The 15,809-nt window shown below is 40.1% G+C and overlaps 1 protein-coding gene across 1 annotated transcript in view; it reads right to left on the minus strand.

Annotated features, from left to right (window-relative positions):
• The window catches only part of LOC135707156 (kelch-like protein 13), a 27,900-nt gene extending 12,091 nt beyond the window's left edge, over nucleotides 1–15,809 (minus strand). The window contains exon 1 of the mRNA XM_065228897.1: nucleotides 15,580–15,809. The gene's annotated coding sequence lies outside the window, so the exon portion shown is untranslated. The remainder of the gene's footprint in view (nucleotides 1–15,579) is intronic.

Raw genomic sequence — 15,809 nt, forward strand, 5'->3', positions numbered from 1 at the left:
AAATGGTGATGTTTGCAAATGTAATAACACTGATTTATCATAGTTCATGTGAACCAAAATTTATGAAATTTTGGGTTTAGGTTCCATTTTTAAACCATTTTTTCAACCTACTAATATTGGATTCAGAGAGCCGCAATAATGGCGGTAAGCTCCAACTCGGATTAACTTTTAATACCGTCCCTGTTTGGATGTTGAATAACTCTGATGTCGACATCAAAGCAGCCGGACATTCTTGATCGGGATTTAATCCGAGGATAATACCGATTGGAGCTTACAGCCATAAGTGATTTAATGAATAATTCGCTGATTGCGACTCTCTGAAAACTAAATGCACAGGTTTCATACGTCAAACTCATCCTTTGCAACGTCCTCTTGTAACTTAAAAATACAAAATGTCATAATAACGTAGGGTAGAGAACTACTTCGGCCTAATCGCCCGTTTTGGGCCTATCGAGCAGAAAACTTCAATAGAAATCCATTATTTCAGAGTTCGTCAATTCAATTATGCATTTGGTACGATACTTTAGTTAATAAGCTACGGAACGAAGTCAATGAGAACACGTGATATGAAGGTTTGCACCCATTATTCCCAAAAACAAAAGAAGCGCTCCGACCGAATCAATTTTTATCTTCATTCTTTATTCTTTATTTCCATTTCGTCAAGCCAGTGTAGACCTAAGAGAAGAGGTGACAATACGGGGGCGAAAAAAAACCACTTTTCTGTCAAACGCGAACCACTTCCTGATTGGTCGATTTCATGTGCGTAAGATAGAGATAGAGATAGATAAAGATAGAGATAGAGATAGAAATAAAAGAGGAAGAAGCCAATTGTCACCTCTTCCTCTTAGGTGTAGACTACATACAATGATTATTACAATGTTTAATCTTCATCCGATAGGCCGAAGTGAATTCATTGGCGTTTCAATGGCGTTTCAATGCGCTAGGACGAGTTTAGAATCCGTAGGCCGAGTTTGGTGTCAAGAAGCAGTGTTAGACTTTTGACAATATCTCAACGATTGGTTTCTCTTTATCAAATCTTACGGTACATACGGAAAGGTAAATAAATTTGGAAGCCATCAGTAATAATAACATTCCGTTTGGTGCTAAACTGCGCTAGATAAAGAAGGACTAAGTGCGGGTTGTGCTTAATAGGCCGAAAATGGGGTAGTTAACCCTATAATGACTTCATAATTCCGAAAAAACATGTTTCCGGGCGGAATAAGTTTCATCAAGCCTTATGATGGTACACAAGATGGGTCGCAAGTTTATATAAAATTTAAAGTGTGGTTCGCAATCAGGGAAAGACTGAGATTTAAGAATTCTAATGTAAATTTTTCATAAATAATGCCAATTTAGAATTCTGTACTATCTAATAACTATTTCTTCGAACTTTTAGGCAGTTTGGATAACAATTTAGCCAACGTATAAGATACTTACCACAGACAAACAGACATAACACATTGAATATTTCTCACTGTAAAACATCGTCGTTAAAACATTACCGCCCTCTGTTGAGTACACTGTGGTGGGTAGTACGCTGAACAGATGGCGGTAGTGTGGAAACGTCAAACGCAAGGGAATTGACTATGCGCGCCACAGGTGGCGGTACTACCAACTAAGATACTTTTAAATTGACCGATAAATGCTTGTTCGATGAACATCTTGCGAGTGTTATGTCTGTTTGTCTGTATACTTACTTTACTTTTGCTGATCCGACGTCCCTCGGAACCTAACCTGTACAACAAGTTGCGCCAACTAACTCGGTCCCTGGCTGCTTGTCTCCAATTTCTCGAGCGTCCCACACTTCCTACATCTTGCTCCACTTGGTCTAACCACCTAGCACACTGTACTTTTCTGCGTCTTGTACCGGCCGAATTTGAGTAAAACACCATTTTTGTGGGATTGTTGTCCGGCATTCTTACAACGTGTCCCGCCCATTGTACCCTTCCACTTTTAGCGACTTTCTGGATATTGGGTTCACCATAAAGTTACGCCAGTTCGTGGTTCATTCCTAAATAGAGCTAGAACTAGGGCGTAACAGCTTTTGTAATCAATGACTTCTCTCGATGATTTCGCGGAAGTCATGGCTCTCCCAGGCGAATCGACATCACCATCGATTAGAGAAAGACTTCTACTACCCGATGGATATGTTGGTTTGTGAAATCAACAAGAGAAGCCATTGTTTACAAAGGCTGTTACGCCCTAATTCCAGGTCTATCTAGATTCTTCTACTCCATTCACCATTTTCATATACCCTCTGCCAAAGATGGTCCTAAGCACGCGTCGTTCGAAAACTCCCAGTGCTCCTCGAGCATTGTCCATTGTCATATTTTTCATGCACAATAATTTTGTTTATTATATATTTGCAGTTCGTTTGCAGCAATTTTTGGAGCGATCCGTGAAGGGGAAGGCTTGCCACTTGTATATCCGAACAGTGGACCAAACAAGCCAGCAACCCCGTCCAAAGTGTCATGCATTATTGACAAATTGGCACAGCGGGTCGATTTAAAGAGAGATCTGGAGGCGCAGCGATCACATTATCATGATTGTCTGGTAGTTCACTCCAAAATGCTATAACAATCGCCAAGCTCGCTGTAATGTCACCAAGTGCCTCGTCACCCACGAATAGGCGCCTATGTCAGTGGTCTAACAACTCTTAGCGCGCTAATGGCATAGTTCCCCTGCCGCATAGAGAGTTGCCACAATGATATTAGGTTAGCTAAGGTCAGTTAACTGACTGGTGGGAAACGGGAGCTTAAGCAATGGCTATTCTTTATGCATTTAAGAGACAGTCTACCAGAATGGATGACTTTTTTTTGTACAATTTTATGTTTTCTGATGGTTTCGGTTGTGCAAAACATGAGAATTAACTTTTTCAATACTTTCAATTGTACAAAGCATTAGAGCTAGAAACAAGATCTTGTAAACACTACACACCTTAACTGGTAGTTTGCTAAAAAAAATGCTGCAAAAATCGTCAAGCTCGCTGTAATGTCACCATGTGCCTCGTCACCTACAAATTGGCGCCTATGTCAGTGGTCTAACAACTCTTAGCGCGCTAATGGCATAGTTCCCCTGCCGCATAGAGAGTTGCCGCAATGATATTAGGTTAGCTAAGGTCAGTTAACTGACTGGTGGGAAACGTTAGCTTCAGCATTGACTGTTATGTACGCATTTTTATGATGTAATCTAACAACAAGCGTGTGTAGTGTTTTCACGATCATGTTTCTAATTCTAATGTGTTGTAAATATAATTGAAAGCATTTGAAAAGTAAGATTCTAGTGTTTTGTATATCTAAAAACATTAGTAAACATCTACATTTGAAAACATTCAAACAACGTTTACTTTAAACGTTTTGTACATCTGAAAACATCAGAGAACAACAAACACGAAGAACAAATGAAAACATCCGAACAACGTTTAGTTATAACGTTGTGTACCTCCGAAAACATCAAAAAAAGTTTGGTTCCAGCATCGGGAGGCATCTACGTTAGAAAACATCAGAATACATTTACATATAAAAACATCCGAACAACGTTTAGTTCTAACGTTTTTTACATCCGAAAACAACCAAAAAACGTTTGATTCTAACATCAGGAAACCTCTACATTAGAAAACATCAGAAAACGTTTACATATAAAAACATCCGAAAAACGTTTAGTTCTAACGTTTTTTACATCTGAAAACATCCAAAAACGTTTGTTTCTAACATCAGGAAACATCTACATTAGAAAACATCAGAAAACGTTTACATTAAAAAACATCCGAACAACGTTTAGTTCTAACGTTTTGTACATCTGAAAACATCCTTAAAACGTTTGGTTCTAATGTCAATAGATTGAAATTTTTGACGTCAGACCGACATTAGAATGGCAAAATTTTGTTCCAAAATTTCTGATGTATACACCATGTTACGTTGCTTAAATACAACTAAATCATAATGTTTCCTAATGTTTGACATCAGGCATACATTTGATTTTGATGCTGATGTAGACATCAAAATCAAACGTTGGGCTAATGTAAATTTCTATTCGGGATTCTTAATTCTTTAGAAGCAAGCCCGAAAACATATAGCCACAGACAAACAGACATATCTCATTGAATACTTATCACTGTGAAACATTGTCGCTAAAACATTACGCTGTCAAAGATCATTGCACACAAAATCAGCTTTGTTCAAATCATAACAAAAATACTAGTCCATCTGCATCATTTTTTATGCATTTTAGTTTTGAGTAGAGTGAAAGAGATAGAACCAATGTATTCTAGTACATTTGGTGAAAACGCTAGTACAATCATAGAGGTAACTCTAAGACCACTGGGTCCCGAAGAAAATCATTATTATTTTTGGCTCACTCAGTACCAGAACAACGGTCCCAAGCAGTCCCAAGCTATTTCACACCCCTGCATGTTCTGCATGAATCCACACACCCCTGATGTTATCTGTCAAACTTTCATAGCGAATCAAAACAAACATAGTGTAGTAATAGAATTTCAACTAGAATAGGGTACGTTAATCATTTGCTTGGGACCAATAGGCTACTAAAGTGGTGAGCCAATTTAAAATCGTTAGTTTCGTATTGATTGTTGGTACAATCCAGTAGTAGTCTTGCCATGTGGTACACTGAAAATTGCAATAGCAGGTTCGTTACCAAAGTTTTCAAGTCGCTCCGTCTGTCACTTCGTTTGTGCCAGTACGCTGATACCACTGACGAACCGACGTGACAGCTCATACAAGCTACTTTAAAATTTGCGCCCAAGACGCCATATTTAAAATACTTTAAACACTACCGACATCTACTCATACGATCGCGTCATACCATGAGCAAGGACATGAACCCTTATAGAATTTATATTGCCTTGGTTTGCGTCTCACCTCGTTTGACAGATCTGACCGCCCGTTTGAAAGTTCGAATCGCTCGTTTGACAATTCGAATTGTAGACAAACGAAATGCTCCTGTGGCAATAGTTGCGTCGGGAAACTTCGAATCGGTTCACCGAGGAACCCACTTCGGCCACCAAGTTACTGATGTAGATGTTGATGGTAGCGTGCGAACCGGACCTACTCAACCGGATGGAAGTGTCCGGACTCAAGATGTTGTTGCCCCAAGCTTAATGTTTGGCGTTCAGGTAGCCAGCGATGCTGAAGTTTTCCCGCCGTCGTGATAGCTTGACAATATCTCGTCGCAGGTCTGCTGCCGACCCGTCTATGGTGTTGACTTGTTGGGTCAGTAAGCCGCAACGATGGTGATGGGGCCGACAGGAGTAGAAACTTAGATTACCAGCAGCCGACAGTAGATGTTCTTCCTTAGAGCGATGGCCACTCCTCCTCCCCCGCAGCTGATTCGATCCAGCTTCACAAGCCGGAGATCGGGAAGGAAGACGTTAATCTCGGGCATCAGGCGCGTTTCGGTGATGATGACGATATCGATGTTTCGTTCGTTGAGGAATTCAATGAACTCGATACTCTTGCTCTTGAACGAGCAAGCGTACCAATTGGCAATTTTGATGGCTACACGGTCCATACTTGTTGATGAGGGATACGGCAGCATGAAGCTGTTCTGGTGGTGCGCTGGATCATGATGACTTCTGTCACGAGTGTAATAAGTTCCGCCGTTGTAGGCAGAGTATCTGTGTTCTCGTTCGTTTATGGAGGTGGTGCAGCGGTTGTTGCAGGGACCAATGTAGCAGCAGCAGCAGCAGCAAAAAGGTTGTTGAGAGGAAGTGACGGTAGCATCAGAATTTTGCACCGATGAGGGATGACAGGACAAATCTGCCCGTTGGTTTCCAGCACCCATGTTGATTCTGCGTGATGCAAAATATCATGACACTCACGTGACACTCGTCTTCGCACCAACCGACTATTGCTGTCAGATCGTTTTGTCACGCAGTGAGAGTTAGAGCCATGGCAAACAACAATCACCAGTAATGGTCGCTGCTCACAAGCAAAACGCTACACTCGCTGCTGATGATGAAAGGCACAACGAAAACAGTGAAGACTTCTGCAGTACGATCATGAGAAAAAGCGAAACGACAGAAGAAAATGAAAACAATGCCTACGCACTCCAAGTTCATCTCGGCAGGCGCAACAGTGTAAGTTACAAACAAAGCAGGCAACATGAAACGGAAGCTGTTGGGCTCACTCACCAACACACAAGACGACATTCACCAGTTGCTTTTTACTTCTTTCGTCAACTTGATGGATGGTCATGGAGAGAGCTTCGACGAGCACATTGATAGGAATGTACAAAGCGTTACTACCATCAGCTGTTTGGCGATCGTGATTGTGATAGGTCACAACTCTGGGCTTCATTGCGGATATCAATTCATTGCTTCGAGCATGCCTTGCTGGTTGCCCGATGTGCACTACAATTGGCACATTTAGGTCTGTGTCATCCATTAGCTCGCAGGCATCAGGTGCGTGCTGCTTGTCACAATTGTTCCCGGGACATACCTCCCTAGCGTCCCGGGACATACCTCAACGAATCAGTTGTTTGGCGAATCATATTCCGTTTATCGACAAGACCGGTCGCCTTCGAATAGCAACAAAAGCACTGGAGGTGGTGTTTTGCTGGCTGTTTGCTCGAGTTTAAAATCCCGTACGCTCGACTCTCCTGATGGCTCGGCGGTTGAGCAAATATGGATCGCAATTTCCACTGTCGATGCAACACTCTACCTATGCGTTGTGTATATTCCCCCTGATCGAGTAAACGATGAATCTTTGATCGAAAAGCATATCGATTCGCTTAACTGGGTGGTTTCGCAGTTAGGACCAAGAGACAACGTTATCATCCTAGGCGATTTCAACTTGAGCTCGATCTCTTGGCAGCGTAGTCCACATGGTTCCCTGTACCCGATTACATCACGATCCTCGATTAGCCTGGCATCACGGAAGCTGCTTGATGCGTATAGCACCGCTGGACTCAGACAAATGAGTGGAATTGCATATGAAAACAATCGTACGCTTGATCTATGCTTCGTCAGTGAGGAACTTTGCGCGCACAGCACAGTTATACAAGCTCCATCACCGCTCGTTAAAATCTGCAGGCATCATCCTTCTGTACTGATGGAATTCAAGATAAGTCCACAGCAACGCTTCCAAGATACCTCTGAAAGCATCGCCTATGAGTTCAGAAAGGCTGACTTCAACAGCATGAACGAGTTCCTCGCACATGTCGATTGGGACGAGGTGCTTCAAAATTGTGATGCCAACCTCGTTGCGTCATCAGTTCGTTCCCGTGAAGTCTAGACACGAGCCGGCTAAGCCAGTCTGGTCAAATGCTGACCTCAAGCATCTTAAGACTGTGAAGCGGGCAGCTCTCAGACGTCATAGCAAGTATCGCACGGACTCCACGAGAACGAGATATATGGCGGCGAGCACTGAATACAACCAACTTAATAATCGTTTGTACAACGCATATCAGGACCATCTGCAAAGGCGCTTCAAGACAAATCCCAGAAGTTTTTGGCGTTACGTCAATGAGCAACGGATGAAATCCGGACTGCCCTCTACGATGACCAACGGATTGTTCCAAGCTGATTCCACCACTGACATCGCCGACCTGTTCCGTTCTCAATTCAGCAATGTTTACACTAATGAACACATCGACCCGCAGGATGTGGCCGTCGCCACCAGAAATGTTCCTCGAATTTCGACCTCTGGGCTACAGTTCGTGATCACGAACGATATGGTTATATCAGCCGGAAAGGATTTAAAATCCTCCACGGGATGTGGTCCGGATGGGATTCCATAGCTTGTCCTCAAATGCTGCGCGGATACACTTGCAACACCACTAGCAAGAGTATTCAACCTATCTTTGGCTACTGGTGTATTCCCAAACTGCTGGAAGCAGTCGTATGTTTTCCCAGTTTTCAAGAAAGGCTGCAAGTGGATTGTTTCGAACTATCGGGGCATAGCTGCGTTGAGCGCCACTTCTAAGCTGTTTGAGGTGATCGTTAGGCATAAGCTGGTTCAGAACTACGCACTATACATTTCGGTTGATCAGCACGGATTTATGCCTAACCGTTCGACGACAACTAATTTGACTTGTTTCACTTCGTTCGTGATCCGCCAAATAGAAAATGGTCAACAAGTAGACGCTATTTCCACAGACTTATCCGCGGCGTTTGATAAAATGAATCATCAAATCGCAGTTGCTGAATTCGACAAGCTGGGAATGAACAGTAGCTTGCTTTCCTGGCTTCGATCCTACCTAACCGGTCGAAGTATGTCCGTCAAAATTGGAGACCACGTTTCGCCCTCCTTTCCGGTTTGGTCCGGTGTTCCCCAAGGAAGTCACTTGGAGCCGTTTCTATTCTTGCTGTATATGAACGATGTCAATTTCATCTTGAAATGCCTAAAACTCTCGTATGCCGATGACCTGAAGCTTTACTACATGATTAAGCAACCACAAGACGCGTTTTTTTCTGCAACAACAACTGGAAGCCTTCACTGAATGGTGCCATATTCATCGAATATCGCTGAACGTGTCCAAATGTTCGGTTATTTCATTTGGCCGCAAGCAATCACTCTTCCATTTTAGCTATGCTACAACGTGATTCGACAGTCAAGGACCTGGGGATTATGGTTGATACTAAATTAACCTTTAAGGATCACGTCGCGTACGTTGTGTCTAAAGCCTCATCGCAACTAGGATTTTTATTTCGTTTGCAAAAAAGTTCAAGGACGTTTACTGCCTAAAAGCTTTATACTGCTCAATTGTGCGCCCTATCTTGGAGTATTCGTCTATCGTCTGGTCTCCTTATTACCAGAATGAAATTTAACGCATCGAAGCTGTTCAGCGAAAATTCGTCCGGTTCGCTCTACGTCATCTTAGGTGGAGAGATCCATTCAACCTGCCCAGTTATGAAAGCCGCTGTCTACTTATAAATCTGGAATTACTAGAAGCAAGACGCAACGTGGCGTGCTTTGTTGGGGATCTTCTGCAAGGCAACATTGACAGTCCTACGCTTCTTAGTCTCTTGGACATCAACACACGTCGTCGCAATCTTCGGTCGCACTCGTTTATCACCATCCTTAGTTTTGTATTTAGTTGTAGAACAAGTGTCATTGGGGTAAACATTTTACCTGTTGACTGATAAACAATAAATAAATAACAATAAAAGAGGCCTTGAGTGCCCACCCCAGGAGCTGCCGTTGGCTTAAGACCATCAGCTCGGGACTAGGCTGGTTTCCTTCTGGGACTAAGCGGTTCCGGGGACGTAAGTTGTTTCAACATGTTGCTTCAATGCATCTGACAGTGTGACTGTTTCCATGTCGGGAAGACCGCAAAAGACCACCTTGAGCGGCTTGGTCGCCTCAATATCGTGCGAAAAATACTCCACGTTTTTCTGCTACAGCAACGCCTCGACGACCTTGTAGTGGTTCATCGCTGGGACCATCATCTTGATGCCGTCAGCTCGGCCGTCAGTACACAGGCGCATGGTACACTGTAGTCTTTTACCGTCGATTTTCTCTCGCAAGCCTTCCGGGAATTCATTAACGAAGAACGGTGGAACTTTCTCCTTCTTTTCCACCTTCGGTTCATCGTCGTTTTCCAGTATGGGGTAACGATTGTTCACCAACAGCTTCTGCGATGCCAATCGATCGGGATAATAACCTAGTTGCTGGGGTCGTGTCATTCTTCACCAAACACCGTGAAAAAAGAGCGGGTAAAAACCGAACTGTACTGCTTGATGGTCAAGCAGAGAATGCCCATGAGCAGAGGCACGACAGCAATGCTGTTTTATAAGTTTTCAGGTTCAAGCAGAACGATGTGCAACGAGGTGATAATGATGACTGGGTTTGGGAAAAACGTTTATTACATAACAATTGGAAAAGTTTTTATTTCAGCATATTTGTAGAGTTATTTCCAATCGATTGACGTATTTATATTTTAATTTCATCTATAAATGACAAAGCTACAAGCATTCAAAACCTAACACTATTTTGCAACACCTTTTTTTTGCATTTGCACCCCAGTATAGTCCACAAATACGTAGTTGTACGTTTAAAAACAATGTTTCTCTTTCCTACGTGATTGGTGATATCATTATTAGGGCGGCTCAAACTATCTATTTTGCTTCATTCTAAACAGGACCAAATTTGAGTTTATTTGGATGCAGGCTTTAAACTGAACTTTATGTTCTCAATATCCTAGAACTTCACCATAGTAATTTAGCGAAGGTAACTATCTGCTCATACGAAATTTTCTATCCAAATGGCGCCGGTGGTGTAGTGGTAAGCGTGATTACCTCTCACCCCAGCAGGCCTGGGTTCAATACCAGTCGGCGCCGCCGGGATGTTCTGAGGCATAACATCTCTGATCACGCCTTCCTTCGGATGGGAAGTAAAGCCGTTAGTCCCCGGTTCATGAGTTGATGGGTCGATAGGTAGGGTCCAGGTGTGGGAGCTGCCTTCCTGGCACGTCGGTAGCATTGGTGCTCAGCACGGAAAACAAGATCGACGGAAAAAAACAAACCAAAGGAAATTTTCCATCCGCTATAACCTTGCTGAAGACCACTTTTTGATTAGACTTCAAGGTAATTAGTTATTAATTGATTTCAAAGACGATAACTTTTTGATATGATTAATCGACTGCTTTCAGGGCAACACTGCATCTTGTATTTATAACATAGTAGCCTGACTGTTTTGCCTTATGATGTGTAAATTGGCTTGATCTTTTAAATTCATGAAGTTTGATAATGTTGCATGGCATGTTTTAATGATAAAAATAAATTGTCCTCAAAGAGGCCCTGGCGGAACCTGTCTAAGATAAACCTGTGGATAGATAAAAACGCTTGTCTCAAAACTAAAACTATATATTTTTTTTTGTAATCGTTTCTAACACTTGGCTCTTGAAACATGCCATCCACAGTTAATGATTCACAGATTTTTGAAAAATCAATTAAATTATAAAAATCCGAACGGTAACCGAAATGATTGAAATTCAAGACCACCGCACGCTATGTCTGAAGGCACTTTTTTTGCAACATTCATGTACCTCAGATTTTCCTTGACAGGATGTTAGTATTGATTCTAACAATCAAATCTGTGATGGTTTTAAAATATTTCATCTTGGGTTTTTTGAGAAAAAGTGTGTTGATGTTTACAAAGCCGATTATGAAGGCATATATGGACTATTGACGATACAAAATTATTACGAATTGAACAAATGCAGTTAAACAAGGTTCAAATGATGATTGCATTAATCTAAATGGCATTAAAGAGTTCTCTTTGACTCTCACGTAAGATCCGTATTGATTATGTCGACTGTGACCAAAATCAATTAATATTTTTTGCTAGAACAACTTCTTAATTAATTTCTCTTCCCTCATAAGAATAAAAAAGAAAGAAACGAGCAGGACAGTCTGAGGCAGCTACGTAATCGTAGTAGGCATTGATTTTCGTCCTGTTTCGAGTGTTTTTGTTTTTATTTAAGGTATCGTGTAGAAAATCTGGAAAAAAAAATTTAAAAAAAATTGCATGAAGAAAATAGAGAGTTCGCTTGTTGTGCTTCGAAAAAGCGACTCTGTAAAAAAAATCAAGCCACTTTAGTAGCGACGATCGTTGAAAGTTTTTACTGGAGTTCAATAAAGGAGATAGTGAGTATCAGAAAGTTTTGTGTCCCGTACTCAGCAGGTAGTGAAGTTAAATTTGCTTGGATTTAAAAAAAAATAAATATATATGTTTGACTTAATGGCGAGATCGAAAATAAATTCTGGCAACCATGACGAATTGGTTTGAAAATCGTCTTTCCTATAATACAGAAATCAAACTCACATGAGGTTAGCTACGTTTGCCCAGTGAGTTCAGGTAGTACTAACCTTGAATTACTACAGAATTGCTAGAGCTTCATTGCAATTCCCATATTTTGAATAAGGAAACATTCAGGAAGGTACAGCGACTTTCTAGGAAATTCTGCGAACTATAGGGAACTATAGTGAATTTTAGGAAAGTTCGGCAAACTTTAAATAAGTTCCTCCAAAGAAGCAGAGAAATTCAATAACTTTCAGAGAAGTTCATTAAACTTCAGGAAGGACTTCAGGAAAATTCTTCAAACTTTAAGGGTGTGCTTCGCTCTCCAGATCTGCCAACTTCAGGGACATTTTGTGAGCTTCAGAGGAGTTGAATGTCCTCCTGGTAAGTTCTACGAACTTCAAGAGAGTTCTGTGAACTATAGAAACATTATATGAATTTCAATGATGTTCTGCAAACAGTTCTTTAAACGTGAGGAAATTTTTGCAATCTTTAGGATGGTCTGTGAACCACAGGGAAAATTTAATAATATTAGGAAAGTACTATGAATTTTTTTAAATATCTGAGAATTTCAGGAAAAAAAATCGAGAACATCAAAGAAAATCATGAAAGTTTGAAGAATTTCATTGAAGTTCACCGAAATCAAGGAAAAACTTATGAACAGGGATTTGAATTTGAATGTAACTTCTATAAGCTGTATCATCGGGTCGTTCGTGGAACAACTCCAACTCCATGTCTTAGAAAACAGGTAAAATAGTGAGAATTGGTTGCGATATCTCTTTCTATTTTACGCTTCCTTTATGACATGCACAGTTCAAAAAAGTAGTGTAAATTTCTATTCAGTATGATGCACATAAATGGAGCGTCACATATCATATAACTTTACATTATATATCATGTAAAGTTATGAGACATTTCATGCAATGAAGCAAATATTGTATTCAAAAGCCCATATTTGTAAACAACATTGTTTACAAGTTGCTCGGTTGCGTGAAATGAAATACAAGTTTACGTGAACGAATGTTTACATCACTATTAAAATTCAGAATTTTTATCTGTGTGTGATCGAGGGCATGAGCAGGGTGAAAGGGCGTAAAAATGAGAGTTTATCAACTAAAAAAATCGTGAGTACGGTTCAAGTATTTTATATTGCCGTTTACCGGTATAAAAAAGGGAGCAGTTTATGAAAATTGAGGTTCACAAATATCCAGAAGAAAGAAAGATGTTAACAAGAAGTTCAAACCAAACTTGACAGTCAAAGTTGTGCGGGTGTGTAGATATTTGTAAGAAAAAAACATCACAGAAAAAAAGGAATTCATAAAAAATTTCAAATTATGTCGGACGCAGGTTTCTCCTGAGAAACGTCATGCATATAGTGAACACCGGAACTTCAGAATCTCTCCAGTCTCTCCAATCTGCAATCCTGCAAACGTAGCAGGAAGACTAATGGGTTTAAATTTGAAACAGTCAGGAAAAAAATCTAAGATTTCTCACGAAGATTTACTCAGCTTTAAGAAAGATCTTAATCTGAGTGTTAAGGGGAAGCTCACCGGCCCAAAAATAAAAAAAATATTTTCGGTACGTTTTTATTTTTCTAAAAATATTGGGAAAAATTATCAAAAATCCAAGAAAATCAGTTTCTTCCTTAGATTTTTGTCAAAAATTAAATGCAAAAAAAAATTTTCTATCCCATCATGAAAAAAAATTGGACTCTCAGAAAAACCGAAAAGTTGATGTTTTGTGGTTTTTTGAGTCCAACTTTATGCCATAATGACTTATAAAACATGTTTTTGCACGTGAATTTTCTTTAAAAATGTGATTTTTTTTAGATTTTTGATACTTTTTTTCAATATTTTTAGAAAAATCAAAACGTAATTATTTTTTTCGAAGCGGTGAACTTCCCCTTAATAAGGTTAGTATGTAACAGTTATCTTTATAACTTTATATTTTACATGACTTTAAACTATACTCTTGTTATATTTCAGACGCTAAAATTGGCTAAATATATGAGACTTACCGGCCGTCAAACTATCCAGCCCGGCCTCAAATCAGCTATGAGGAAAGACAACGCGACCAAGAATGATCCCAATAACGCAATATGGTGGCTGCCGCAAATGCGACTCAGCATACGCAATTTGGATTCGCTGGTCGCCATTGTAGGTGCTTGATAAACGCCATTGCCTGATTGATAATCGTGCAGTTTTTGAAGGATAAAATTTTAATCATCAGCTAATGAAAAACAGCACATCGCTGATTTTTTGATATGTTGTGTAAAAAAGCCTAAATTTTTTAAGAAAAATATAAAAACACCCTCTATCTACAAACCATGAAAATCATAATAAACGAAAACAATCAATGTTTTCAAATATAAAATCCCTATTTTTTAATATCATTATATTGCATCATTACAAGTACTTTTAATAACCTTTTATTTGATATTTTGATCTTTGAATTGGCCCTGTTTTTCAAAAGTTATAAATTTTTGGAAAAAGTCATTTTTGAAAAAAAAAAAAATAAACGATTTTTTAGACTACCCTAACGTTGAAATAGTCACCCTAATGACAAAATAAAAAACTAAAAGGATCAAAACTACCATTTCCTACCAAATTCTGAGAACCACTGTATCGTTTTGCAATGGAATGGCTCAATAATAGTAAAATTAGAGACTAAACCATTGTTTAATTATTTTATTAATTTAAACATTCTGACATTGTTACGATATCTGACGGTACCGAAGAGCGAATCTTACTGTATCATTGAAACTTAGTGTTTTGACAACTGTAATCCCCTTTTGAATCATTTTCAGCTGAATTTGTTTCGATCCGTAACAGTTTTGTATAATCAATAGTCCGTATACGCCTTTGTTAACAGCTAAGTAAACTTCAAAACACTTTTTCTCAAAAAACCCAAGATGAAATATTTTAAAACATTCGCAGATTTGATTGTTTGGATCAATACTAACTTTCTGTGAAGATAAAACTGAGGTACATGAATGTTGCAAAAAAAGTGCCTTCAGACATAGCGTGCACCGACAAGACGCAATATCGATATTTGCAAAAAACAATGCTATTTAATCGGGAGTTGATAATGATGGAACGATTCACAAACATGGAAGACTCAGAATCCATAGTTTCAAATGATTCATTTTCAATTGAATGATTTAATTCAAACTCATCTGTGAGATAACCATGTGGCACTTTGGTGAAAGGTGGCCGAGTCACATTTCAGATCAGACGGCTGATCGAAACAGCCTTTCTTATTCGAGCAGAACGGCTCCAGCCATCAAATTTTCCTTTCAAACAAACTGTGAACCTCCGCGGTAGTGGATTAGCATTGAATTCACCGAACTGGCGAGCACAGCTGCTGCTGCCGAACCGAACCCATATAGCTGAAGATTCAGGTAAATTTTCGATTTCTCCTTGAACACAGCCATTCAACGGCGGCAGCAGTGGCCCACATAATGGACGTTTTGACCGTACATTGGCTCATCTCTCAGAGTCACTTCCTGATCGATTATTGAAGGTTCTGTTTCAAATAATAATCTGCTGTAATCGTACGGTTCTTGGCACCTTATGTTCACCGATTGCACTCATTACACTCTGAACACGAACAAACAACAATAACAACAAGGCCGATGACGAATGCAAAAAGCAACTACTCTTTTGACGTGTTCAGTGTAACACACCGATCAAAGTAGGTCAACGACTTCACTGGGTTTGGAGGTTCTTCGCTAACCGATTTATCTAAACATGGGTTTCCCTTGCTTTACGTTCTAGATTTATCGGAAGATTTTAACAAATTTGTAGCGTGGAAAAAGTACCTTGAACTTCAGTCGAACAGCATCCAACAGGTGTGTGCCACAAGTCTTCTGTGAAATCTGTTTCCTTCTCTATATGGCGATCGTGATGTCTTTGTTGTTGTTGCTCTTGGTTGGTATGGCGACGATCGCTTGCGGTCCCAACCATCGGTTGTTGGTCGGATTGCTCGCTACTGACTGACTGACTGACTGACTGAATGGTGGAAGGGTTCGTACCAACAGCGTCAGTGAAT

The sequence above is a fragment of the Ochlerotatus camptorhynchus genome, unplaced genomic scaffold (assembly GCF_037179485.1).
Source record: "Ochlerotatus camptorhynchus isolate MF236.1 unplaced genomic scaffold, CSIRO-AGI_Acam_v1.1 ptg000304l, whole genome shotgun sequence".
Classification (NCBI taxonomy): domain Eukaryota; kingdom Metazoa; phylum Arthropoda; class Insecta; order Diptera; family Culicidae; genus Ochlerotatus; species Ochlerotatus camptorhynchus.